Genomic DNA, 23,158 nt, shown 5'->3' on the forward strand with positions numbered 1-23,158 from the left:
TGCTGCTGTGGTATTTCACCTTGCTAGATTTTAATTTCTAAACTTTGCCTACCTAATGCAAGGGCAGATCTCCTTCTCACTCATGCACCACAATCACAATCTTTTATGGTAGCATTCCATACAACTCCCAAGAAAAATTTTCAGAGTAGCTGCTGCAGATTGCTGCTCTGCCTATTAAGATACATGTTTTAAATGTTTGTTTTCAGCCACTGAACATGTTCAAGATTTCCATTCTGTAGCACTAATTAGAAGGAATAAAAAAGTTTTGAAAGCCAAGTGAATAGTAAGGACATGGAAACTGTTCTGGTAAGTGTGATGTTGCCATTTGATTTACCGTTCAGGCAGAAGGACCTCGGGAGACAGCGAGGACCAGAAGGGTTGTCCTCTCGTGTGCCTGCTCAGCAGGGTGATGTCAACTGCGGGAAATTTAAACGAGGCAGAGCAAAGCTGCGTGACTGCCATTTGGCAAGAGAGCCTTCTGGCTGGATTGCAGCTATCGGCGCGTGCCGGGTCAGCCAATAGAGTGCAGAAGCCTCTGTGGTAGCTTGGTCAAAATATAGTAGTCAGGTGGAATATATATTTAAAAACAAACAATAAAAAACCCCAAACTCAATTTCACCTACCTGAAGAGATCCAGCCATGGTAATGACTCAGCCAAAGGCTACTAGTAAAACAGCAGGTACCCAGACAGAGCTGGTGCACAAGCATGCAGGTATCCAGGCTGCTAGCTGCAGAGAGTGCTGGAGCCTGGCACTTGGAATGGAGGGTGAAGGAGACAACACCTGTGTGAGGTGTGACCAGGTGAATCATCATCTCAATTTGGTGGCAGAGCTAAAGGATGAAGTATCAAGACTCAGGACTATAAGGGAATGTGAAAGGGAGTTAGATATGTGGGAGCAGATATGTGCCTGTTGGGAGAAGCATGGAGAATCCATCCCGGTCCTCTTCACCTCCCCTGCTGCCCTGGCACAGTATGTATGAGGCCCTGCAGGTTGAGGGCAATGTGGATGAGAAGACAGAAGAGGAACCATCTGAGGGAATATCTAAAGTAAATCAGTTCCCACCAACCATCAGGACTAGTACCATAATGAAAAAGAGGAGGGTAATTGTTGTTGGTAATTGCTCTCTACAACTACCTGAAGGGAGGTTGTAGACAGGCAGATGTTGGTCTCTTCTCCCAGGCAGCCAGTTCCAGAACAAGAGGACACAGTCTCAGGCTGCACCAGGGGAGGTTTAGGTTGGATGTTAGGAAGAAGTTCTATACAGAGAGAGTGATTGCCCATTGGAATGGGCTGCCCGGGGAGGTGGTGGAATCACCATCATTGGAGGTGTTCAGGTGGAGACTTGATGGGGTGCTTGGTGCCATGGTTTAGTAGTTTAGGTGGGTTGGATTGGTTGATGGGTTGGACGCAATGATCTTGAAGGTCTCTTCCAACCTGGTTTATTCTATTCTGTTCTATTCCTGAAGGGAACAGAGGGTCCTATATGTCGTCCTGACCCATCCCACAGGGAATTCTGCTGCCTACCTGGGGCCTGGGTAAGGGACATCACCAGGAGACTACCAAAGCTATCTAGCCCTCTGACTATTACCCTTTGCTGGTAATCCAAGCTGGAAGCGATGAGATTGATAAGGGCACCAGGACAATCAAAAAGGAATTCAAGGCCCTCGGACAACTGATTGATGGGGCAGGAGCTCAAGTGGTGTTCTGCTCAGTTCCCTCAGTGGCAGGGTTGTACACTGAAAGGAAGAGGAGAATCAACGCCATCAAGAAATGGCTCAGGGGATGATGCCAGCAGCAGAATTGGGGGTTCTTTGATCAAGGGGCAACTTTTACTGCACCTGACCTGCTGGACCTAGATGGGGTGAATTTATCTAGGAAGGGCAGGAGGGCTCTAGCACTAGAGTTGGCAGGGCTTATTGAGAGGGCTTTAAACTAGGTTTGAAACCAGTCTCTCCAGAGAGGAGAGAGAGGGACATAAACTAGAGTTAGATGAGAAATCAGCAGCCCAGCTAAAGTGCATGTACACCAATGTATGCAGTATGGGGAACAAACAAGAGGAACTAGAAGTCTTGGTTCACTAGGAAAACTATGATGTAATTGCTATTACAGAAACATGGTGGGATGATTCACACAATTGGAGTACTGCACTGGGGGGTTACAGGCTCTTTAGGTGAGACAGGTAAGGGAGAAGAGGAGGAGGGGTTGCCCTGTATATTAGGGAATCTCTTGATGCCACAGAACTTGAGGTTGAGGATGAAAGGATTGAGTGCCTGTGGGTTAAAATCAGAGGGAGGGCTAACAAAACTGACATCCTGGTTAGTCTGTTATAGAGCACCCAACCAGGATGAAGAGGTTGATGAAATATTCTATAAACAACTGGAGGCTGTCTCAAGATCATCAGACCTTGTCCTTGTGTGTGACTTTAACCTGCCATACATCTACATACATAGAGAAGGGCTAGTGGGAGATGTGATGGTAGGAGGCTGTCTAGGGTGCAGCGACCACGAGATAGTGGAGTTTTCAATACACAGGGAAATAAGGAGGAGCAATAACAGAACCCTTACCTGGGACTACCAGAGGGCAGACTTCAGATTATTTAAGGAACTAATTCAGATAATACCTTGGGTAGCAGCCCTTAAGAACAAAGGGGTCCAGGATGGTTGGACCTACTTCAAACAGGAATTCTTGAAGGCACAGAAACAGCTGTCCCAATGTGCTGAAAGATGGGCTGGCAGGGGAGGCTTTGGGCCTGGATGGGCAAGCAGCTCTTAAAGGAATTAAGGGATAAAAAGACAACATATCACCTTTGGAAAATGGGGGAGGCAACTCGTGATATGTTTAAGGATGTTGTTAGATCATGTAGAAGAAAAATTAGAGAGGCCCAGTTAGAATTTAAGGTGGCCACTTCTGTGAAAGACAATAAAAAGCATTTTTATAAATATATTAATGCTAAAAAGAGGGGCATTATCAACAGTAAGGCAAGAGGACTGCAGGATGATCCTTGAGGTCTCTTCCAACCTTAGTGATACTGTGATAACTGGCCTTCTGAACTGGTAGATGGGATCAGGGAGCGGTATAATCCCCCTGAAATCCATGATGAAGTAGTTACGGACTTGCTGAGCCACTGGGATACTCACAAGTCCATGGGACCTGATGGGATCCATCCTAGGGTACTGAGAGAGCTGGCAGATGAGCTGGCCAAGCTGCTCTCCATCATTTACTACCAGTCCTGGCTCGGTGGAGAGATCCCAGATGACTGGAAGCTGGCCAAGGTGATGCCCATTCACAAGAAGGGCCAGATGGATGAACCTGGAAACTACAGGCCTGTCAGCCTAACCTCAGTGCCAGGTAAGATTATGGCACAGATCATCTTAAAGGCAATCACAGCACACCTGCAGGATGGCCAAGGGATCAGGCCTAGCCAACATGGATTTAGTAAGGGCAGGACCTGCCCTTCTATGATAAGGTGACCTGCCTGGCGGATGTGGGGCAGGCAGTGGATGTAGTCTACATGGACTTCAGCAAGGCCTTTGACACCATCCCATACAGTAAATTCCTGGTCAAGCTGTCAGCCCATGGCTTGGACAGCAGCACTCTGCACTGTGTTAGGAACTGGCTGGAGGGCGAGCCCAGAGAGTGGTGGTGAATGGTGCCACATCCAGCTGGCAGCCAGTCACTTAGTGGTGTCCCCCAGAGATCAGTGCTGGGCCCAATCCTGTTCAATATCTTTACTGATGATCTAGAAGAGGGGATTGAGTCAACCATTAGTAAGTTTGCAGATGACAACAAGTTGGGAGCAGGTGTTGATCTGTTAGAAAGACTCTCCAAAAGGACCTTGACAGGCTGGACAGATGGGCATGATGTCATTTAACAAGACAAGTGCCGGGTGTGGCACATTGGCCACAACAATCTCATGCAGTGCTACAGGCTGGGGTTGGAGTGACTGGAGAGCAGCCGGGCAGAAAGGGACCTCAGGGTACTGGTTGACAACCAGCTGAACATGAGCCAGCAGAGTGCCCAGGTGGCCAAGAAGGCCAATGGCATCCTAACCTGTATCATGAATAGTGTGGCCAGCAGGAGCAGGGAGGTCATAGTGCCCCTGTATTCAGCACTGCTTAGACCACACCTTGAGTCCTGTGTCCAGTTCTGGGCCCCTCAATTTAAAAAGGACATTGAGACACTTGAACCTGTCCAGAGAAGGGCAACAAGGCTAGTGAGCAGTCTCAAGCACACACCCTAGGAGAAGAGGCTGAGGGAGCTGGGATTGTTTAGCCTGGAGAAGAGGAGGCTCAGAGGAGACCTTCTTGCTGTTTACAACTACCTGAAGGGAGCTTGTAGCCAGGTGGGAGTTGGTCTCTTCTCCCAGGCAACCAGCACCAGAACAAGATGACACAGTCTCAAGCTGTGCCAGGGGAAGTTTAGGCTCAAGGTGAGGAGAAAGTTCTTCACAGAAAGAGTGATTGTCCATTGGAATGGACTGGCCACGGAGGTGTTGGAGTCACCGTCCCTGGAGGTGTTCAACAAGGGACTAGATGTGGCATTTGAAGCCATTGTTTAGCAGTCATGAGGTGCTGGGTGATAGGTTAGACTTGATGATCTCTGAGTCTTTTCCAGCCTTATTGATTCTATGATTCTATTTTTACAGAAATCTTTCCTTTACAGTAACAGCTCAGTATGTCAAACTAAACATTAATTTGTTGCCATTTGTTACTGCATGATTTAACAAGTCTTTAGAAACAGGTATTAGTGGCAAATTGCATTTGAAAAAAGCTGAACTGATTTTTAGCATATGTAATAAGCACTTAAAAAGCAGAATCTCCCAAAAAAATCTATTAAAAAAAGAATATAAAAGAATAAAAAAGCTAGATGATACCTTTTAGTGGCAAAACTAAATAAAACTAACCACTTGCAGCTAAATTACACCTGGATTAGTCACAGATGTTCCCAATAAAAGAAAAAAAAAATGTTGCCAGACCGTGCAATATCCACTAGGTGGCAGACGCTGACCACGTTTAGGTCCCCTTATCTCCACAAAACCTCCCATTCATACGGCAGATAAAGAGCTGCATTATTAATTGATATCACTGCATCCACTCTACACCTAATATTTGTTTAGCCAGCTGTTTCCTCTAATCCTCCTTAAACACCGCTGATTGAAATCCTAAGTATATTCAGACTTTTTTTCTTTTTATTTTTTTTTTTTTTACCCCAAAGAACATTTTGTTACCAACCAGTTACAAGCTACCTTTTCAAGTGCAGTACTGTATGCTACAGTTACTGACAGAGGAGACAGAATGTCTAATACTTTCTCACAAGAGACAGAGGAAGCTTGTCATAAGAAAATTATTTTTTTTTCCCAAAACTCTTCATTTTCAGATAGTTTTAAGTAATGAAATACACTGCCAGATTTACAACGAAAGAGAAATGGAAAGCATTTCAACTTCCAAGGATAGTTTAAGAGCCGCTTCAATGAAAAGGCAAATGAAGAGCAGAAAATATTAATTCCAGTTCTCACACTTTAATCCTTGCAGTGAATTGGAAAACTCTGAATGTATTTTAATATAAGCAATTTCAAAGTCACTCTTCACTTGAAGATCTCAAAACACGTTTTGGTTGGTCAACATTATTTCCAGAATTTTACTGAGGGGCAAGGAGGTTGGGTGACTTGCTTAACCAGGTAAGTATTGACAACAGTTCTTTTGGCTCCAAACTTGACCAACAGTGAACAAAAAGAATGGGGACCTGTAGTAGAAAATGCTCTTATCCATTTGCAAACTGTGTTATAGAAACCCTCCACCCTTTTGTGAAACCTCTCAACCTCTAGTCCCAAGATTTTATACTACTTCAGGCATTTTTTTTTAGTAGCTGCTAGTTATTTTAACCATCCTAACTGAAAATGAGAAGAAATGGAACCTTCTAGGTGTATAATGAAAGGATGCTTTTCTGTGAATTACACTGCCAGTCATGTCTCTGAAGAGGGCATTGCTGTGGATAACACTTCACCTTTATAATAAGACATGGGTTTTTTTAGTCTTTCTTATTGGAATCTGCTTATACATTCCAGAATCTTATTAGGAATACAGGCCTTCTGGCACAATTTCAGTTCAGACCAGCAATGTCTTGATTATTACACTGACCCTTTTTTTCTTTTTAATTTAACTTGAAAAAGCTGCCCCCTACAAAACATTTTTTCCCACTTTGCTTAAAGTGTTATGTTGAACAGTATCAAAAATTAATATTTTTTTAACTTTGTTCTTTCCATTCCTTCTTCCCTTTCTCCTTGGCAATAAACATAACACAGGTAATGCATTCAGAGCAACTCCATTTAGCTGTGCTTTATGGGAGTTGAAGATCTGCCTCCATTAGGTGTAAAAAATCCCAAGTGTGAGCTGTCTCTTTGTAGCATGAGGATTTGGCATTCTGTGTGACATGCCTTGCCATGAGGCTGCTGACTACTGGTTCCATGGGAGCTCCATGGGAGCTGATAATATTTTCCCTGTTTATGATACATTCCTCCACGTGCTGAATATACTTTGTCTCTAGAAACTGTTTTTTGAGAGGGTGTGTATCCATAGTTACACAGCCTCACTGCATCTACGTTTTCAACTACTGCACCATGCATATCCCTAACGATAGGAATCTTTCTACATTGCTTCCTTCCACATTCAGGCACTAAAGCAGTCTTGCCAGCCATTAATACAAAGTCATAGCTGTTAACAACTTACATGATTCTGCTTTACACAGGTTCCCAGTCACCTGGAGATCTTTCATCAGCTACATGACACCACACAGTAAGAAATATGGCAATATTTTCTGCCCCAAAAGACTAGTAATGAATTCCCTTTCTAAAGATATACAAATAGCATTAAACCTCCTTAATTCAAACATGCAAAAGCTATCCAACCCTTTATATCTAAGCCTACCACACAAGTTGTTTTTCCATGAAATACATTTTGAATGACACCTTTATTGGACTCTAAAAATCAAATAAAGAGCCAGTAAAATTATAGTTATAGCTATGGATCAGCTAATGTGCAACTACATATTCAAATACTGTGGCATCCTAGCTTTCTTGGTGAGAGGAGACAATACAGAAACCTATGCCAAATGTTAGTCAGGCTTTCTCTGACAATAAATGGCCAAATATGACATCAGCATGTATTTTACCCACATCTTATCAAAATCTGTTCCTTTCTGTCTGGAGGGTGACAACTTTATGCAAATCTACTTCCACCCCTTGAAATTCTTGCTCAATTTCCATCTCCCTTTTCCTACATTCTAAAAACTTCTAAAAGCATCTGACTGGATGGAGAAGCTCCTCAGGAAAGACAAATTTCTGTGAAATGTATAATACCATAGGAAGAAGCCACAGAAGTATACAACTTTTGTCTTTCAGACAGAATCTGCAGTTGCAATATGATCTCTCCTTTGGTAACAGAGAGCACTTCAACACATTGAAGTTAGCCAGTTTCAATCTGTCTTTCGCCCTTAACCCCCCCTCTCCTCAGCTGCCAAATTAGATCGCTTGAAAATTCCTTCAGTGCAACCCTGGAACTGATGCCACAGACATTGATTACTGGATTCCCATCTGACTTAGAGAAATTAAAGAGCAAAAACCTTTCCCAAAAGTTTGATATTTTATTTTTTTTTACCTTATGCAGAGGTCCCGAGTTGAGATGCTCTCAGAACTCTCCAGCAGTTTGAAACAGAGGACAGCGAAATGCGGAGGAAGTTTTTGGTGCTCACCTTAAATCAGCGTGTGCGTGTGTATGCCTATGTCCCGAGTGTCTCTGTGGCTCTGGGTGGCAGAGGACCTGATTCAGAGAAGAGAGAGCCACTTTCTCACCGAGAGGAAAAGAAAAGCAACACGTCATGAGTTAAGTACGCCTCCAAGATGTCTTAATTACAGCTCAACGTGCTTTCCATTCAGACCCCAGGAATGAGAGGAAAAAATAAACCCACACAAGCGGTTTTTCTCTCTCACACACCCACATCCACCCACCCTGTCCCAGGACACTGCCCTGTCCCTCCAGGTCCCTGTCCTCGCCCCTTAGGTCCAACCCTCTCAGATCCGCACCTAAAAGAACCTCTCCCAACCAATACAAGTCCCAAGCTAAACACGACACAGGGCTGGGGAAAAAAAAAATAAAAAAAAAAAAAAAAAAAAGAAAAAAAAGTTACCAGTGTTCCTAGTGAAGGAATGGTTGAATTTAGGGATTTAGGGAGACTGTGATAACCCGAGAAACATGATACTTCTGGCCACTTGCCTCTGCTCCTTCCTAGCCCCCTACTCCTTATTTACACACCCCAACCCCCTCTTCCACCCCCCCCCACCAAGTAACACTGAGAGTGGGAATGTGGTTTCTGAGGGAGATAAAGTGATGCATGAAAGGCGAGGGGTGTGTACCAGGGTGGAAACAACTGGACCTAACAGGATCCTGTTGTGTTTTTGTTTTACCCCCAACTTCCAATTGAATTATTATCCAGTAAACAGTTAGCTTCTCTTATTACACCCTAAATGCAGAACACACCCTTTTCACATCACTGGCATCACAAAACCCTAAAGTCAGGCAACTGCTGTCCCCAGGTCTTTACACAATTTCTAAACAACACCTTGGCCCAAAGGACTCCCCCAGCATCAAAAATATCTAAATTATGGTGCACTTCACATCAGGGTACACACAACCACAAAGGAGGCTGCTCAAATCTGCACAAGACATGGATTTAACACCGTGTCCCATGGCATGAAAAGCATGTAGACAAAACCTTGCCTTTTACAACTGTAGACAGAGGTGCTGATGTTGTTGTAGCCCTGAATATGCTTTATTTAAACAAAAGCAACCCCCCAAGTGAAACAACAGAAGGAACAAAAACCAACCAAACAAAAAAACCCAAAACAAACAAAACCCCCCCAAACCCAACCCACACCAACAACAACAGACACAAAACCAAAATAACCAAGCCTTGCTGATAAACTACAGGTTGGCAAACTGTATTATTGTTATTATTTTAATGCCAAGCAGGTGTAGTAGCTATTTCTCCACTTGAAAAAAACCCAAGGTTCTTAATGCCTGATCTCCCAACAGTGCTGGGTAATGCATGCTTGAGTCCTCAACCTCTAAACTCTGTCAGATTAGAAAATGCAGGTAACCCAGGCAACTTGATCTTGCAGATTCATATTTTCCCCCCCTTTCTCCAGTGCTAAACAGAAGAAAGTGACACACACACATCCACTATAACTCTCCAACGTAACTTTTCAGCCTAGACCCTGTTAAGTTTTTATCATTGTGGGTGTCAAACTCTGAGCCTGTGCATTTAAAAGAGACTGCAGCTCATCAATCCTACCTGACCAGGAAATGCCAGAGGCTAGCATACCCTAGTATAAAAGTACATCTAAAGACATGGGTATTACCAGAGTCCCCAACCAGGGGTCATCCACTACTGCACCTCGTCAGCCACTTCAGATTCCACTGGATGAAAAACACAACAACCAAACAAATAAACGTGGCGCTGTAAAGAAGTATCAGGGTACTGGTTTGTGGTTACTATTTAAAGCGAAAAGAGAGGGGCAGCACATTTCTCCAGTGTAAAATAACCAGGTACAGGTGGCCACAAGTGAGGCGCTTAGGGTGTCAAGGGTCCACAGCTAAAGTTAGCAGCCGGGTCCCCTGCGGCATCTGATCCAGGCCCAGACCCGGCCGCAGGCGACACCCAGGGACGGCGGCACCCGCGCTCCCTTCGCGCTGGGGGACCCAAGTGCCGGGACAGGGCTGCCAGCTTCCCTGGGGGCAGCGGTTAAAGCTGTCAGGGGATGTCTCAGAGAAGCCCGGGTAAGGAAGGAAGGAGGGTGGCCCGGCTGAGGCGGGCTCGGCTCAGCCCAGCCCGGCCCTTCCCGCCCGAACAAAGAGACGTTTCTTCAGGGCGGCGGGTGACCGTACCGCCCGCCGATTCCCGCCTCCAGCCAGCGGCCTCGGCCGGGGAGGAAGCGGCCTCATATTTCAATAACAGAGGAGCCTTTGATGGGGCACGGCGCGAAAACACACCTCCAGCGGGGCGTGGGCACTGCGAGGCGGTACACGCCACCGCCTTCCCGCCCGAGCCGCGCCTCAGGGCGGCAGCGCGGAAGGATACGGTCTCGCGAATGGTCGAGAGAGGCGGAAGCGTACGGTGAAAGGAATGAACCGCCTGGGTGGTCGGTTAGCAAACTTTGTCCGTTGTTCGCTGGCCTCATCGCCGCTGTTTCTCCGCGTTTGTCGCTCTCCACCGTGCTGTGGCTGCCCCGGCAGGCTGGTGTGGAGTGAAGCGGTCCCGAGCATGCCTTTACCACCCCACCTAGCCTGGTTTTGCTGGCTCTTCGCGTGCCGTGAGGCGAGGCGAAGCGCCGGCTCCCGTGGCTCCTCTGCTCCGTGCAGCGGAGCGAGAGTGACCTGAGAGGGGCATCCGCCGAACTGTCTCACTACCGTTGTTATGCATCACCGTATCTCCGTTCTGAGGCCTCTCGGGGGTTTGCTTTTGGTTTGGTTTGGTTTTGTTGTAGGGTGTTTGGTTTGCTGGATTGGTTAGTGCACACAGCTCCCTCTTCCTGCTTTTTGCCTTTTTTTCTTCTCTTTTCCCGTGGGTGGTGGTGGTGACTTTTGTTTGTGTGTTTGTTTTGTTGTTTTGGGTTTTGGTGGGGATTTTTGTTTGTTGGTTTGTTTTTTCTTTCTCTGTAAATACTTCGGAAGCTGAAGAGCTTCATGCCAGCTGTTGCACTGGAAAAGAGTCTTGGGAGGTGGAGAAATGTCTGTGGAAAACTGCTGTGATGATCCTTGAGGTCCCTTCCAACTGTAACGATTCCATGATTCTATACGGGGCTGGCTGCCGGGGAGGGTGATAGATTCCCTCTGATTTACACCACTACCCCCCCACTCTAATGCTTGTGCTGGGGGGGGTGTGGGGGGGGGGGGGGGTGTGGGGTGTGTGTGTATGTCAGTGAGGCTCTCAGGGGCTTTATGAGAAAGCCAAACCAGGGCCCCTGAGAGCCTCACTGACATACAGTGAGTATGTGTAGTAAACCAAAAGAAACACAAGGAATGCCCCATAAACTAGATTTTCACTGTATTTTGCAATTATAAATCAGGTGCAGGTAGCTAGAGAATCAAACACTGCAAAGCGGTAGGAGATAAAAGCTACTAGTGTATCTTAAAATGAATTCTGGCATTTGAAGACTTGCTAATAGAGTGATGTTAAGTATTACCACCAGCTGTGCTTGCACTGACAGTGGGCTAGGCAGGGCTGGATTGTGCATCTGAAAGTATATGAAAAGAATGATGGGATATTGAATAAATCCCACAGGCAGCATGAACAGAATGCCTACTTTTTGGCAAATTGGGAAAAAAAAAAAACCAAACAAACAGGCTCGTAGAAATTCCTCCCAGCTCTATTGTTAGGGAAATCCCTGAGCAGATATAAAATTAAGGTAGTCTTCCCCCCTCCCATCCCCTCCACCCCCCCTGATTTCAGATGAATGAGAATTAGCTCAATACATTCTTTTGAAACAAATGGAATTTAAAGTAAATTAGTTCATAAAATTTTATTGGTTTATGCCACTTTTTAAACTCAGAAATCTACATACAATGTTATGTACTGGATTTAGGGGCTTTACAATTGCAGGTGTAGATGAAAGTTTGCAGTATTAAGTCAGAAGCAATCTGCGGATGAGGAAGTCCCTTAGCTGCTGGTTGCTGGATACCAAGAGGATACATAAGTGGAAGACTCCTATTTGCCTTGCTGTTTTTTTCACTGTCACCCTTCAGGCCCTTGCTGCTGAGATATTGGTGAGCAACATTCTGGGCTATATGAGCATTGTTTTAAGGTAATATAAATGTTTCCACATACTAGATTGTAGCAAGGTGGTATCACCTTGTTGAGCAAAGATGTAGGTTCAAAATAAGCATAATGTTAATAATAAGCTTTGTTTAAGAAGACAGTCATGATAATGAAGGAATCTGGGGCTAGAAACAAAAAAGTTCTTCATAGCACAGCATGGGTTACAACGTGCTGTCTCTCAAAGTTACTTAACCTGATTAGCACTTGACAAAGGTTGGAAAAAAAAAATTCATATTGTTCTATCACATCTGGAGATCTAATCTACATATCTTGATAGTGATATTTCTGTATAAATACTGTAGAGGGTTTTAGAGAGATGTTAACTCTAGTTGAAGAGGAGTTCCACATGAGGATCACTGCTCTGTGCACATTCATCGTCTTCAGGAAGTTAACCACATGATCCTATCTCTAACAGTGATGAAGGATGTTTCATTGCCTTCCAAGCATAGCTTAGATTTTTTTTTCCTAGTATATGACCATGAAAGAGTGCAGAATGAAAGCTGTTTGCTTAAACCCACCCCAGATAAGATGAACGGATATTATGTTTGCTTTTGCTGTCATGGCAGGCAACTCCACAGGCCTGCTGATTATTATTCCTAGCACCTCAGACCATGCCAACAACTCAGAAAATGAATGGTCAGTATCATTGTACCAAAGATTTTGATTTTTCCTTTCAAATGTGTTCACAAAGCTGACATTTTCTGCAAAAGTGTTTAATGCTACACTGAACCACTTCTGAAAAGAACTTGAAAATTCCTGCTGGTGCTACTTAAAATTGACTGTTTTTCAAGATTTGAGGAGAAGCATTCTAGGGAAACAGCAGCTAAACCCAAAAGAGTCAAAGACAAAGAGTTTGAATTTATTTTTTTTAACAGGTTTTTCACTTCCTGAATTTGCTTGATTTTTGGGTTGATTAGTTCTTGAGTTACCTGCTTTTAGATGTTCAGAAATTCTTAAAAGTTTTCAGATCATCATGGCTAGTGCCTGTGGTTTTTTGGGGGGAGGGAGTGGGGATTGCAACTGTAAACATACACAGTCAATAAAAATTTGAGTTATTCAGTGTTGTAATGTTGTCCATTTTAGGCTTTGCCAAAAAAGACAATGTTAGTAGGCTGTGCCAGGCATATTTTCTTGTAAGAAAATGATTATTCTACAGGAAATGTATCATTCATTCTTCTTAGGCAACATTTTTTTTTGTTCTTGGTGCTCCTTTATTTCCAGTCTTCAGATTTCAGTATCATTCTTCTTACACTTATCTTTCCAATGGATCTGCCACATGTCACTGGTCCCAAAGGCACTGCAGACACTACCACTTTCAGACTCCCCTTCAGTTCTGTTTTCTGCCACTCACCATGACTTTCATTTGTGGTCGTTTGTTCATCTTCCAGTTCATGTGACAGTGATTCTCTTTTCCTAGACACTCCTAATAACGGTGAATCACTTTCTTTAGAGAATAATAAATAGCTGTCTGAAACTCCAGGGCACTGGCAGCTAATCCTATGCTAAAATACTCAGTGGAGTAACCTGACAAGATTTACGTGATCTTGGTGTGCTTAAAAAAAATGTTCTATTTACCTTAGCTGTTGTCCTCAGTTCTCATTGAGTTCAAAGTCAGATGTTGTGACTGCGCAGTTTGAGTTTAACAGTGATTATCTTCTGATACATATTCACATACAATGAGGTGTTCAGTCTTATGCCAGAAAAGGAAAAAGCTGCTAAGGAATATGCTTGACAGCAAAAGTGATGCACACTTGATCCCAATGAGGAAGAAAACCTAAGGTAAAAGCTAATAATACGGTGAAAAATGTGAGTTGTACACGTCCTCCATCTGGAAGATTGAACAGGATGGACATAATGACTCATTGGTAGAAAACTGTAGAAACCTACAGGGAGTGGGGGAAGAGTCAGTGGAACATGCTCATTTCAAAACAAATCCTACATATTAATGAAAATTTATTACTGAAAACAAACAAAAAAACACTGAAGAGGAATATAAACATAGGGAGAAATTGAACAACATCCGTAGAAAGTGAAATTATAATCAAAAGGCAGTATGTTAAAACATTTTTCTAACTGAAAATGAAGGAAATTCTTTTATGCCAACTGAACAGCCAGCTTTCCATCTGAGATTATTTATAGCTTCTCATACTACAATTTTTTGTCTTTATTTCATAAGTTAGGCTTTTTGCAGTGTGAGATTGTTTTCTTCAGACTAATTGCCAGGTTTTAATGAGTTTGAAGTATGGGCATTTGTAGCTATTTAATAATAATGGTAACATCATCTTCTCATTTTTATGAAAATTCTCATTTCTCCTGCTTAAGAACTGGAGCCCCCCCAAAAGAGTTAATGAAAAAAAAAATGCAGATTATATCACTTTTAACATCAGTTTCTCTGGAGATAGATGTATGGGCTCTGTAAAAGGAATTTGCATGGTCTTCATTTTGTCTGATAATATCAAGAGAATCATTTTCATATAAATACACTTTTGACTTACCACTTCATCACACAATCTTTACACATTTCTCTCCAGAATATTCATTGATTTTGTCTTCTGATCTGTGTTATCTCTGCCTTGGAGTTTGATTTGACTTATAAAGTTGGGCCAGCTCCAGGCTTTTCTGAGAACTCATTTAATGTTAATACTGTATCTCACAAGTAGTTGTGCCTCTTCAACACACCAGACTGGTTATGTTTTTTCTTCTCATCTTCTGTAAGCTCTACACATTTTATTCTTAATTATATTTCTCTTTTCCTGGGAGACCCTGAAGATGAATTGGTTAGATGAAAATAGAATGTGATCAAGAGGCAAGGAAGGCAGAAAGAAAGCAGACAAGAAGAAAGACTTTGTAATTTTGTGTATAAGCAGAAGCAAAACACTTTCTCCTGTCAGCCTGCAAGTTAGCAAAATGCCTTGCACTTACACTGTACCTCCTACAGATCTCAAATACCTCGCAAGTGTTCATGCACTGCACACCCCAGAAATAAGCAGGTTGTATTCTGTTAGAAGAAAACCAACCCTTGAAATGTCATAGGAAATAGGGAAAATATTGGTGGTAATCGTTGAACTGCAAGTTCAGTAGTAGATAAAATGCTTTTTAAGCTACCAACTTGAATTATCTTAAATGCTGATTTTTCAGATAGTAATTAAGATGAAATCATCATTCATATGTTTTATTTGATTTGCTTTTATCACACTAGTTTGTTACAGGTAGTAAGTATGACTGCAGTGTCAATCAGCTCTCAAAAATGGTCAACGAGTGTCTGCTGGGACTGTTGGAAAGTTAGTGATTTCTCTGTGTGTGGTGAGTGAGCATATCATGACAGAAAGAATACAGATAGTCCCCCACAAATAAATAACATTTTGTCAACTCATATGAGTATGACTGATAGTAGTATTTGACACCATGAAAGACACAATTTCAGGCAGTTGGGGTGTTTTCTGATCTAAAAGTAGTACAAGGAGTGGCCTTCTTACAAGGAAAACTAACGCAGTTTTCACTCAGTGTTGGACCAATAGCAACAAAAACTTTGCTGAACTGAAGCACCGTTTGTGATTGCACTGTCATCCTTCAAGCCACTCAGACAGGAGAAAAACTCACATTTTTATTGCTGAACTACTCAGAAGTCCAAGTTGCTGGCAATAGCTTTTAGCTGTTGTGTGTCCTCCCAAATTACCAGAATTGAAGTACTTGAACAGAGGATTTTGGCCAGTCTCCAGAACATCCACTGAGTAATCTCAGTACAGGTTTTGATCAGACAGTTGTGCCAATAGAACAAAAAAACCCAAACAGTTTAGCTTTCCAGTAGTTTATTTTGAAGTGTTTGGTTTGCAGGTAGACAGTATGCTAGTGAGCTTGGGTAATGTGTCTAGTTATGACCTGTGTTATGACCTGCTTGGTACCTCCAGGCTAGGATTGCTCTGTAAGAGATGCAGTGTATTTGTCTTAGAGTAAATAGTAACTTATGAGATATTTAGAAATGTGGGTAATTGTAGTTGAATAACAATACTTCTAAAAATTGCAGTGAATTCATAAGTCCAAGCAGGATCAGCAGCCATTGCCACTTGGCTATCAAAGAGCGTACTGTGTTTGCCTCTGGAAACCAAGGCAAAAGCTATCCAGAGGCAAAGACCTAAGCCTTCAAGCTTTCTTGTTCATGCTCTAAGGCCAGCTGGCCTAGAAATATGTATGGCTGAAACTGTTGAACAGTTTTGGGTCACTTTTATTTGCATATCTTGTTGCTTCGATTTGCAGATGCAGCCTGAGGTTTGGTTGGGTGAATATTTTCATCATCCACAGAATCACAGAATTAACCAGGTTGGAAAAGACCTTCAAGCTCATCAAGTCCAACCTATCACCCAACACCATCTAATCAAATAAACCATGGCACTAAATGCCTCATCCAGTCTTTTTTTAAACACTTCCAGGAATGGTGAATCCACCACCTGCCTGGGTAGCCCATTCTACTAGTCAGTCACTCTTTCTGTGAACTTCTTCCTAACATCCAGCCTAAACCTCCTCTGGCACAACTTGAGACTGTCGTCTCATTCTGTCACTGATTGCCTGGGAGAGGACACCAACCTCCATATGGCTACAACCTCCCTTCAGGTAGTTGTAGATGGCAATCAGGTCCCCCCTGAAACTCCTCCAGACTAAACAACCCCAGCTCCCTCAGCCTCTCCATACAGGGCTTGTGCTCCAAACCCCTCTCCAGCTTTGTTGCCCTTCTCTGGACACGTTCAAGCATCTCATCATCTTTCACAAATTGAGGGGCCCAGAACTAGACAAAGTACTCAAGGTGTGGCCTAACCAGTACTGAGTACAGGGGCAGAATGACCTCCCTGCTCCTACTGACAACGCTATTCATGGTACTGGCCAGTATACCATGGCCTTCTTGGCCACCTGGGCACAGTGCTGGCTCATGTTCAGCAAGCTGTCAACCCCCAGGTCCCTCTTTTCCTGGTTGCTCTCCAGCCACTCTGTTCCCAGCTTGTAGTGCTGCATGGGGCTGTCGTGGCCAACGTGGCACTTGTTAAATCTCATGCTCTTGGACTCTGCCTCTCTGTCCAGCCTATCAAGGTCCCTCTGCAGAGCCTTCTAACAGATCAACACCTGCACCCAACTTGGTGTCAACTGCAAACTTACTAATGGTGGACTCAATCCCCTCGTCCAGACCATCAGTAAAGATACTGAAAAGGATCAGGCCCAACACTGATCCCTAGGGCACACGACTAGTAACTGGCCTCCAGCTGAATGTGACACCATTCACCACCACTCTCTGGGCTTGGCCCTCCAGCCATTTCCTAACCCAGTGCAGAGTGCTGCTGTCCAAGCCATGGGCTGACAGCTTGAGCAGGAGTTTGCTGTGGGGTACGGTGTCAAAGGCCTTGCTGAAGTCCAAGTAGACTACATCCACAGCCTTCCCCCCATCCACCAGGCAGGTCATCTGGTCATATAAGGAAATCAGGTTGTCAGGCAGGACCAACACTACATGGGCTCAGATACCTGAGTTTACAAGTTGCTGTCAGTAGCTGATCCAAAGAGTCCTTCTTTGAAGAACGTATGGCTTACACTACTTCATTTTACAACTCCCATGCTGTGCAAGAGGCCATTGTATTACACTTAAAACAGCAAAACCCCGTTTCTTCTCCATCTCACTGAAACAAGAGATGTGCATGTTGTACCGCTTTGGAATATTATTAACACTTGCCTAGACAGGTAGTTCCATTGAAGTGGAATTTCTTGAGTAAAGGAGTAGTCCCAATTATTATTGCTGTTTTAGCTAAGTATTTTCTGTAAGTGGATGAGGTATTATGAAGTGTAATGCTGTCAGTGTGTGGCTGGTACAACTCTGAGCAAGGCAATTCATTATTTTTTGCTTCCCAGGGGTTGTGAACAAAATTAAAATTTCTATGAGAACAGAATCCCTGAAGGTCTAGGGTGACCTCTTTTCTAATTTTCCATGATAGGGCCTTAAATCAAATGCAACAGTTTTCAGTTAATATATTTCATTTGCTGCCTGCCTGACATTGTTGGTATTTAGGATTAAATTCATGTTCTGTCAAATCTCATTAGTTTATTTGTAATAGGGATCAAGTTGGTTGTAGCTCCCTGGCTTCAATAATAGCTAGGATATCTTCTAATAACCACACAAGCTCCGATATCACTTTCTTATTTATTTAAGTACTGCTTAGTGGTTTCTTATGAGACATGCCTCAAATGAGAGATACTAATATTTGAAAAATGTCTTATGAGAGATAGGACTATTTGAGAGGTTCCATCACCTCCACGGTTTAAAAGGCTCTACTTCTGATTATTGTCTTCAATCTATTAATATTTTTGTGTCCTAGCCATCAGGAATGTTTCCTCCAAACAATTTTGATGGATTGTCATGAGGTGGTGAAAGAGAAAAATGTGACTGCCATTTGTTTCTTGGTCTTAAAGATTTGTCTTGGGGCAGTTTGTGTAAGCAACAGTTCTGGGGTGATAGTATAACAATGACTTGTTGATCTTTTCAGACAATTCAGTATCAGCTGTCATGCACAGCAGCCTGTGGAAGGTATTTGTGGTCCTGTTGTAAAGTTATGGATTGCATGATTCTCTACAAAGAAATTACTCATTTTGTCTTTTGAATCTATTAAATTGTTTTCTGCAAGATGTTTTCTGGACTGCTGTTTTGTTTCAGTAGAATATTCCTTTTTGATAGCAGTGTTTTTTGTGTGTATATATGGCTTTAATAGTATTTTCTGAAAGTGCTAGGATTAATACTCATTATTTCACTATATGTATGGCCACACAGATAATTTTACTAGGCCTCTGTGCAGGGCCTCATCAACACCGCTGTACCTACTAACCCAAGAGGGAAAGCTGGGTGTAGTTTTTCTCCTTTGTTGTTTACTTACCCTTAGAGAAATTGCCACGAGGGACAAAAACCTCATCTAAGTTGTGACAAGATCCAGTGAATCATTTATGATACTATCTTTTTGTAGTGGTGTGATGGTTTAACCCACACGCACCAACATAAAGCACAGTTAAACTCAGACAGAGAAGCAAATGGAAAGCTGTATTTTACAAGCAATAATGAAATGCAATTAATATATACAAAATATACAGTATTTACAATATTATACAAGAATTTACAGGGAATAACACAAATGCAGATCCTCCCAAGGAGAATCCCTCTCAGGCTCCCCCCAAAACCCCTCTCCCCCTCCTTGCCTTTCCCCTAGTAGTTAATTAGGTGAAAAAGGAGAAAGAGAGAAAAAAGGATATTAAGGGAAATTCGTTAACAAAAAGCAGTTGTTAAGAAATATAGTTATATCAGTTTGTAGTTCAGGGTCAGTTGCATGCAGTCTGGCCAAGAAGAAAAGTCAGAACACACTGAAGCTGAAGTGAGTAAGAGCAATAATGTTAGAGATGTGTGCTATGGTACATCTCATATCTGACCAATGAAATTCATTTAGGATTAACCTTTGTTTTCCTTTTTACACCTAAACATACAGCTAGAGAATTCTGTAGCTGTCCTTTTCTTAAAGGCACAGCCTAACCTGCCACACTTTTGATTCCTATCTGGGTGGATGTTTTGAAGTGGAATCTCTGTCAGTGTAAATATATTACACATATAAGAACCTGGTAATTTTAAATATCTATAAGCGGCATTTGTACACTGGCATGTATTCTCAAACTGATTATAAATGTTATAAGCAGTTATTTTTAATTTGTTGAATGATTAAATGTGGAAAATACTCATCAGATTATGAAAATGTGTTGACTTTGATCCTTTTTTAAAAAATTTTTTTAGGAGGACTGAAAATCTTTGCAGTTACTCTTAACTGGAAAATCAATATAATAAACCATACAACCAAGAATAGAATAGAATAGAATTAACCAGGTTGGAAGAGACCTTCGAGATCATCGTGTCCAACCTATCATCCAACACTACCCAATCAACTAAACCATGCAGCCAAGCATCCTGTCAAGCCTCGCCCTGAACACCCCCAGTGACGGCGACCCCACCACCTCCTCAGGCAGCCCATTCCAGTGGGCAATCACTCTCTCTGTGTAAAACTTCCTCCTAACCTCCAGCCTAAACCTCCCCTGACGCAGCCTGAGACTGTGTCCTCTTGTTCTGGTACTGGTTGCCTGGGAGAAGAGACCAACCTCAGTCTCACTACAACCCCCCTTCAGGTAGTTGTAGAGAGCAATAAGGTCACCCCTGAGTGTCCTCTTCTCCAGACTAAGCAACCCCAGCTCCCTCAATCTCTCCTCATAGGGCTTGTGCTCCAAGCCCCTCACCAACCTTGTTGCCCTTTTCTGGACACGCTCCAGCAAGTCAACATCCTTCCTAAACTGAGGGGCCCAGAACAGGACACAGTACTCGAGGTGTGGCCTAACCAGTGCAGTGTACATGGGCAGAATGACCTCCCTGCTCCTGCTGGCCACACTGTTCCTGATGCAGGCCAGGATGCCATTGGCCCTCCTGGCTGCCTGGGCACACTGCAGCCTCATGTTCAGCCTACCATCAACCAGCACCCCCAGGTCCCTTTCCACCTGACTGCTCTCCAGCCACTCTGACCCCAGCCTGTAGCTCTGCATGGGGTTGTTGTGGCCAATGTGCAGAACCCGGCACTTGGATGTGTTCAATCTCATGCCGTTGGACTCTGCCCATCTGTCCAATGTTCATTTAGCTTTTCATATGGAAATATGTTTTCTGAGTGTAGTTAGAGAGTCTTAAAGAGACCAGATTCAAAGAGTTTTTTCCTATTGAAATACGGATGGTTATTTAAGGAAAACAATTTAAATGGGAGAAAAATCTTATTTACCAAAGTTGAAATTGACTTCACCTGCATAAATTCAGAATAATAATCTATGCAACCATTCATATGAGAAAGAGAGCCAAGGATTTTTGGAATGCTGAAATTTTATAGTTGTCAGCTATGCCACATTACTAACAGTTGAACCCTGCAAAGTAACAGTCTTTCAGTTTAACCCAGCTTTCCTCCATGCTTTGGCAGCAAATGCAAATACAGTCTCAGCAGCTTGAGACTATTTCTGATTAGAAAGCTGCAATACTGATCTTGGTAGAGGAGATAGAAGGGAAGCTGAGCTGAAGACATGAAAAATGGTCAAAGAAAAAAAATCTAATGAAGCCTTACCAGCCAAAGGACAGAATGAATAGAGGGTTTCTATAATTTGTAAGGGATTTAAACTAAAATAGCAGTTCAGGATATGACTCTGCACAGCTCCAGCCACATGGACCCTTACCCTGATCTATAAAGAAGATTTAGACTATTTTAAAAGGGTTTCCTATCTTCAGAGCCTTTTCTCTTTTCAAGCTTACCCACTATCCATTCCCCACAAGCAGCAGGCAAATAACTGACCAGTTAGGATAAGCTATAATACCTGCTTAGATTTAAGGGGGGAAAAAAGAATATGTTTGTCTTACACTATTTTATGTCCAAAAGTGCAGTGGATAATTACAGCGATGTTTTCATAGCTTCACAAATATTTTGCATTCCTAAAATACCTAAGAAGGCATTTTTGGTTTTGTTCCATATATACCTTTAAAAATAATCTTTGTGTATTATGTGTATGTGTGCACATCTTTTTTTAAACCTGACAGTATTTCTGTCCTGACCTGTGAAGAATTCTTTCAAACATACCAGTCAGTAAAAGAAACTTCTTCAGTCCTTTTCTGTATCATATACTCATACTCAGATGAAGCTATTACTATCTTTTTGTCTAAAGCTTTATACAAGATTTTATTGGATAATACCCACAAAAGTGAGACAAAAAGTTTTTCAGTCCTCTGAACATTTTCTGTGGGCGCCTTTGGAACAGGAAGGCATTACTGAAGTAATTTGTGACAGGAATTATCCTTTCCAGAAGTGAAAAAATTTCATGGGTCATAGTAAATTCTTAGAAACAGGATGAACATTAAGGACAATATTACCTCATTTTTAACCATTTTGTGAGTATTATTTTATTCTCAGCAGTAGGCTTTTGGGCCATGCAGATTAAGGCATCTGTGCAATTGACAGAAAGTAGGTTTCTGAATATTGAGCTTTGTGTTCTCCACATTTCTTTAACATAGTAACAAAATAAAAATAATTTCTCCTTTCTTCCTTAAGCAGAATACCTAATGATCTCAGTGGCAGTTTTCAGATATTAAGAATTAGAAGGAAGGAGCCTTAATAAAAAATAAATAAATTCCTACGTTACCAAGGAAGTTATTTATTAATTTCCCTGTTAGAAAGCCAGGAAATTGTATTAAGAGGTATTTATAAAGTACGGGGTGCAGCAGGATTATTGAAGATTATGGGCCAGCCAGATCCCAAACAGTGAAAAAAATCAGTAGTTTTACACACATGATTTAAAATTCCTGCATTTTCTGCAGATTTTGGCCTCTATTTCTTCACTAAAAATAGATCTGTACTTATGAAACCACTTCACTTCTTTTGCAGTATTCTTAGAAAGGTACAATGTAGAATATACCCCAAAGTGTAACTATCTATTCATAGTTCTGTGCTGATTCACAGTAAAGTGAGAGGCAGCTGATTCTGCTGCCAGGTAGAAACCTGAGAATAGAGAACTAGTGAAATGTACCCTAAATAGATGTAATTATGTGTTGTGTGGTGTGCCAGAGAGGGATCCTTCAGGCTACTTAAATTAGGCAGTGGAAAGTCAGAATGAGGTTCCTGGCTTGAGCATAGTGGTATGAGAAAGTAGAATTAGGCATCTAGGTCATTGGGGTTTGAGTTTAACTACCTCCATTTAACCTGTATTTTAATTTTGGACTAAACAGTGTTGATTTGGATCTTGCCTTTGGCATCTAATCCTGAATATAATATCTTGTATTCATATGATGGGGTTTTTTTAGGGTGATGAGCAAACTGCTGTTATTTTAAAATATCTGATAAATATTTTGCAACCTAAGTTTATTTAAAAGGTGTAATTTTGGTTCCAGGCTTTCAAGATAGAAAAAGCAATTGGTACAGGATGGTTAAGATTAGACTGATATTCATATTTATGGGTGGGATCTACATTTCTCTCTGGATACATACATTCAAATCCTGAAAATAGTGTTGATACCAAAAGACCTTACTTCAGAAGCAAATTAACTTTGTGGTTTTACAGAAAGTCTCAGTCTGAATAAGGTTTCTGATGTATGGCCTTAAATGAACTTTACACTAAATATCTACCTAATTCAGACATTAGTTTATGTACCTCTATATCTCTAATCTATATCTACATCTATATCTATACAGCTATATATATACATAGAATAC

General features: G+C 42.3%; 1 protein-coding gene across 1 annotated transcript in view; it reads right to left on the minus strand.

Moving 5' to 3' along the window:
- Window positions 1–7,881, minus strand: part of HAPLN1 (hyaluronan and proteoglycan link protein 1) — a 72,979-nt gene extending 65,098 nt beyond the window's left edge. Inside the window, exon 1 of the mRNA XM_054178926.1 lies at window positions 7,655–7,881. The gene's annotated coding sequence lies outside the window, so the exon portion shown is untranslated. The remainder of the gene's footprint in view (window positions 1–7,654) is intronic.
- Between the last annotated feature and the right edge of the window lie 15,277 nt (window positions 7,882–23,158).

This window comes from Dryobates pubescens, chromosome Z (assembly GCF_014839835.1).
Source record: "Dryobates pubescens isolate bDryPub1 chromosome Z, bDryPub1.pri, whole genome shotgun sequence".
Classification (NCBI taxonomy): domain Eukaryota; kingdom Metazoa; phylum Chordata; class Aves; order Piciformes; family Picidae; genus Dryobates; species Dryobates pubescens.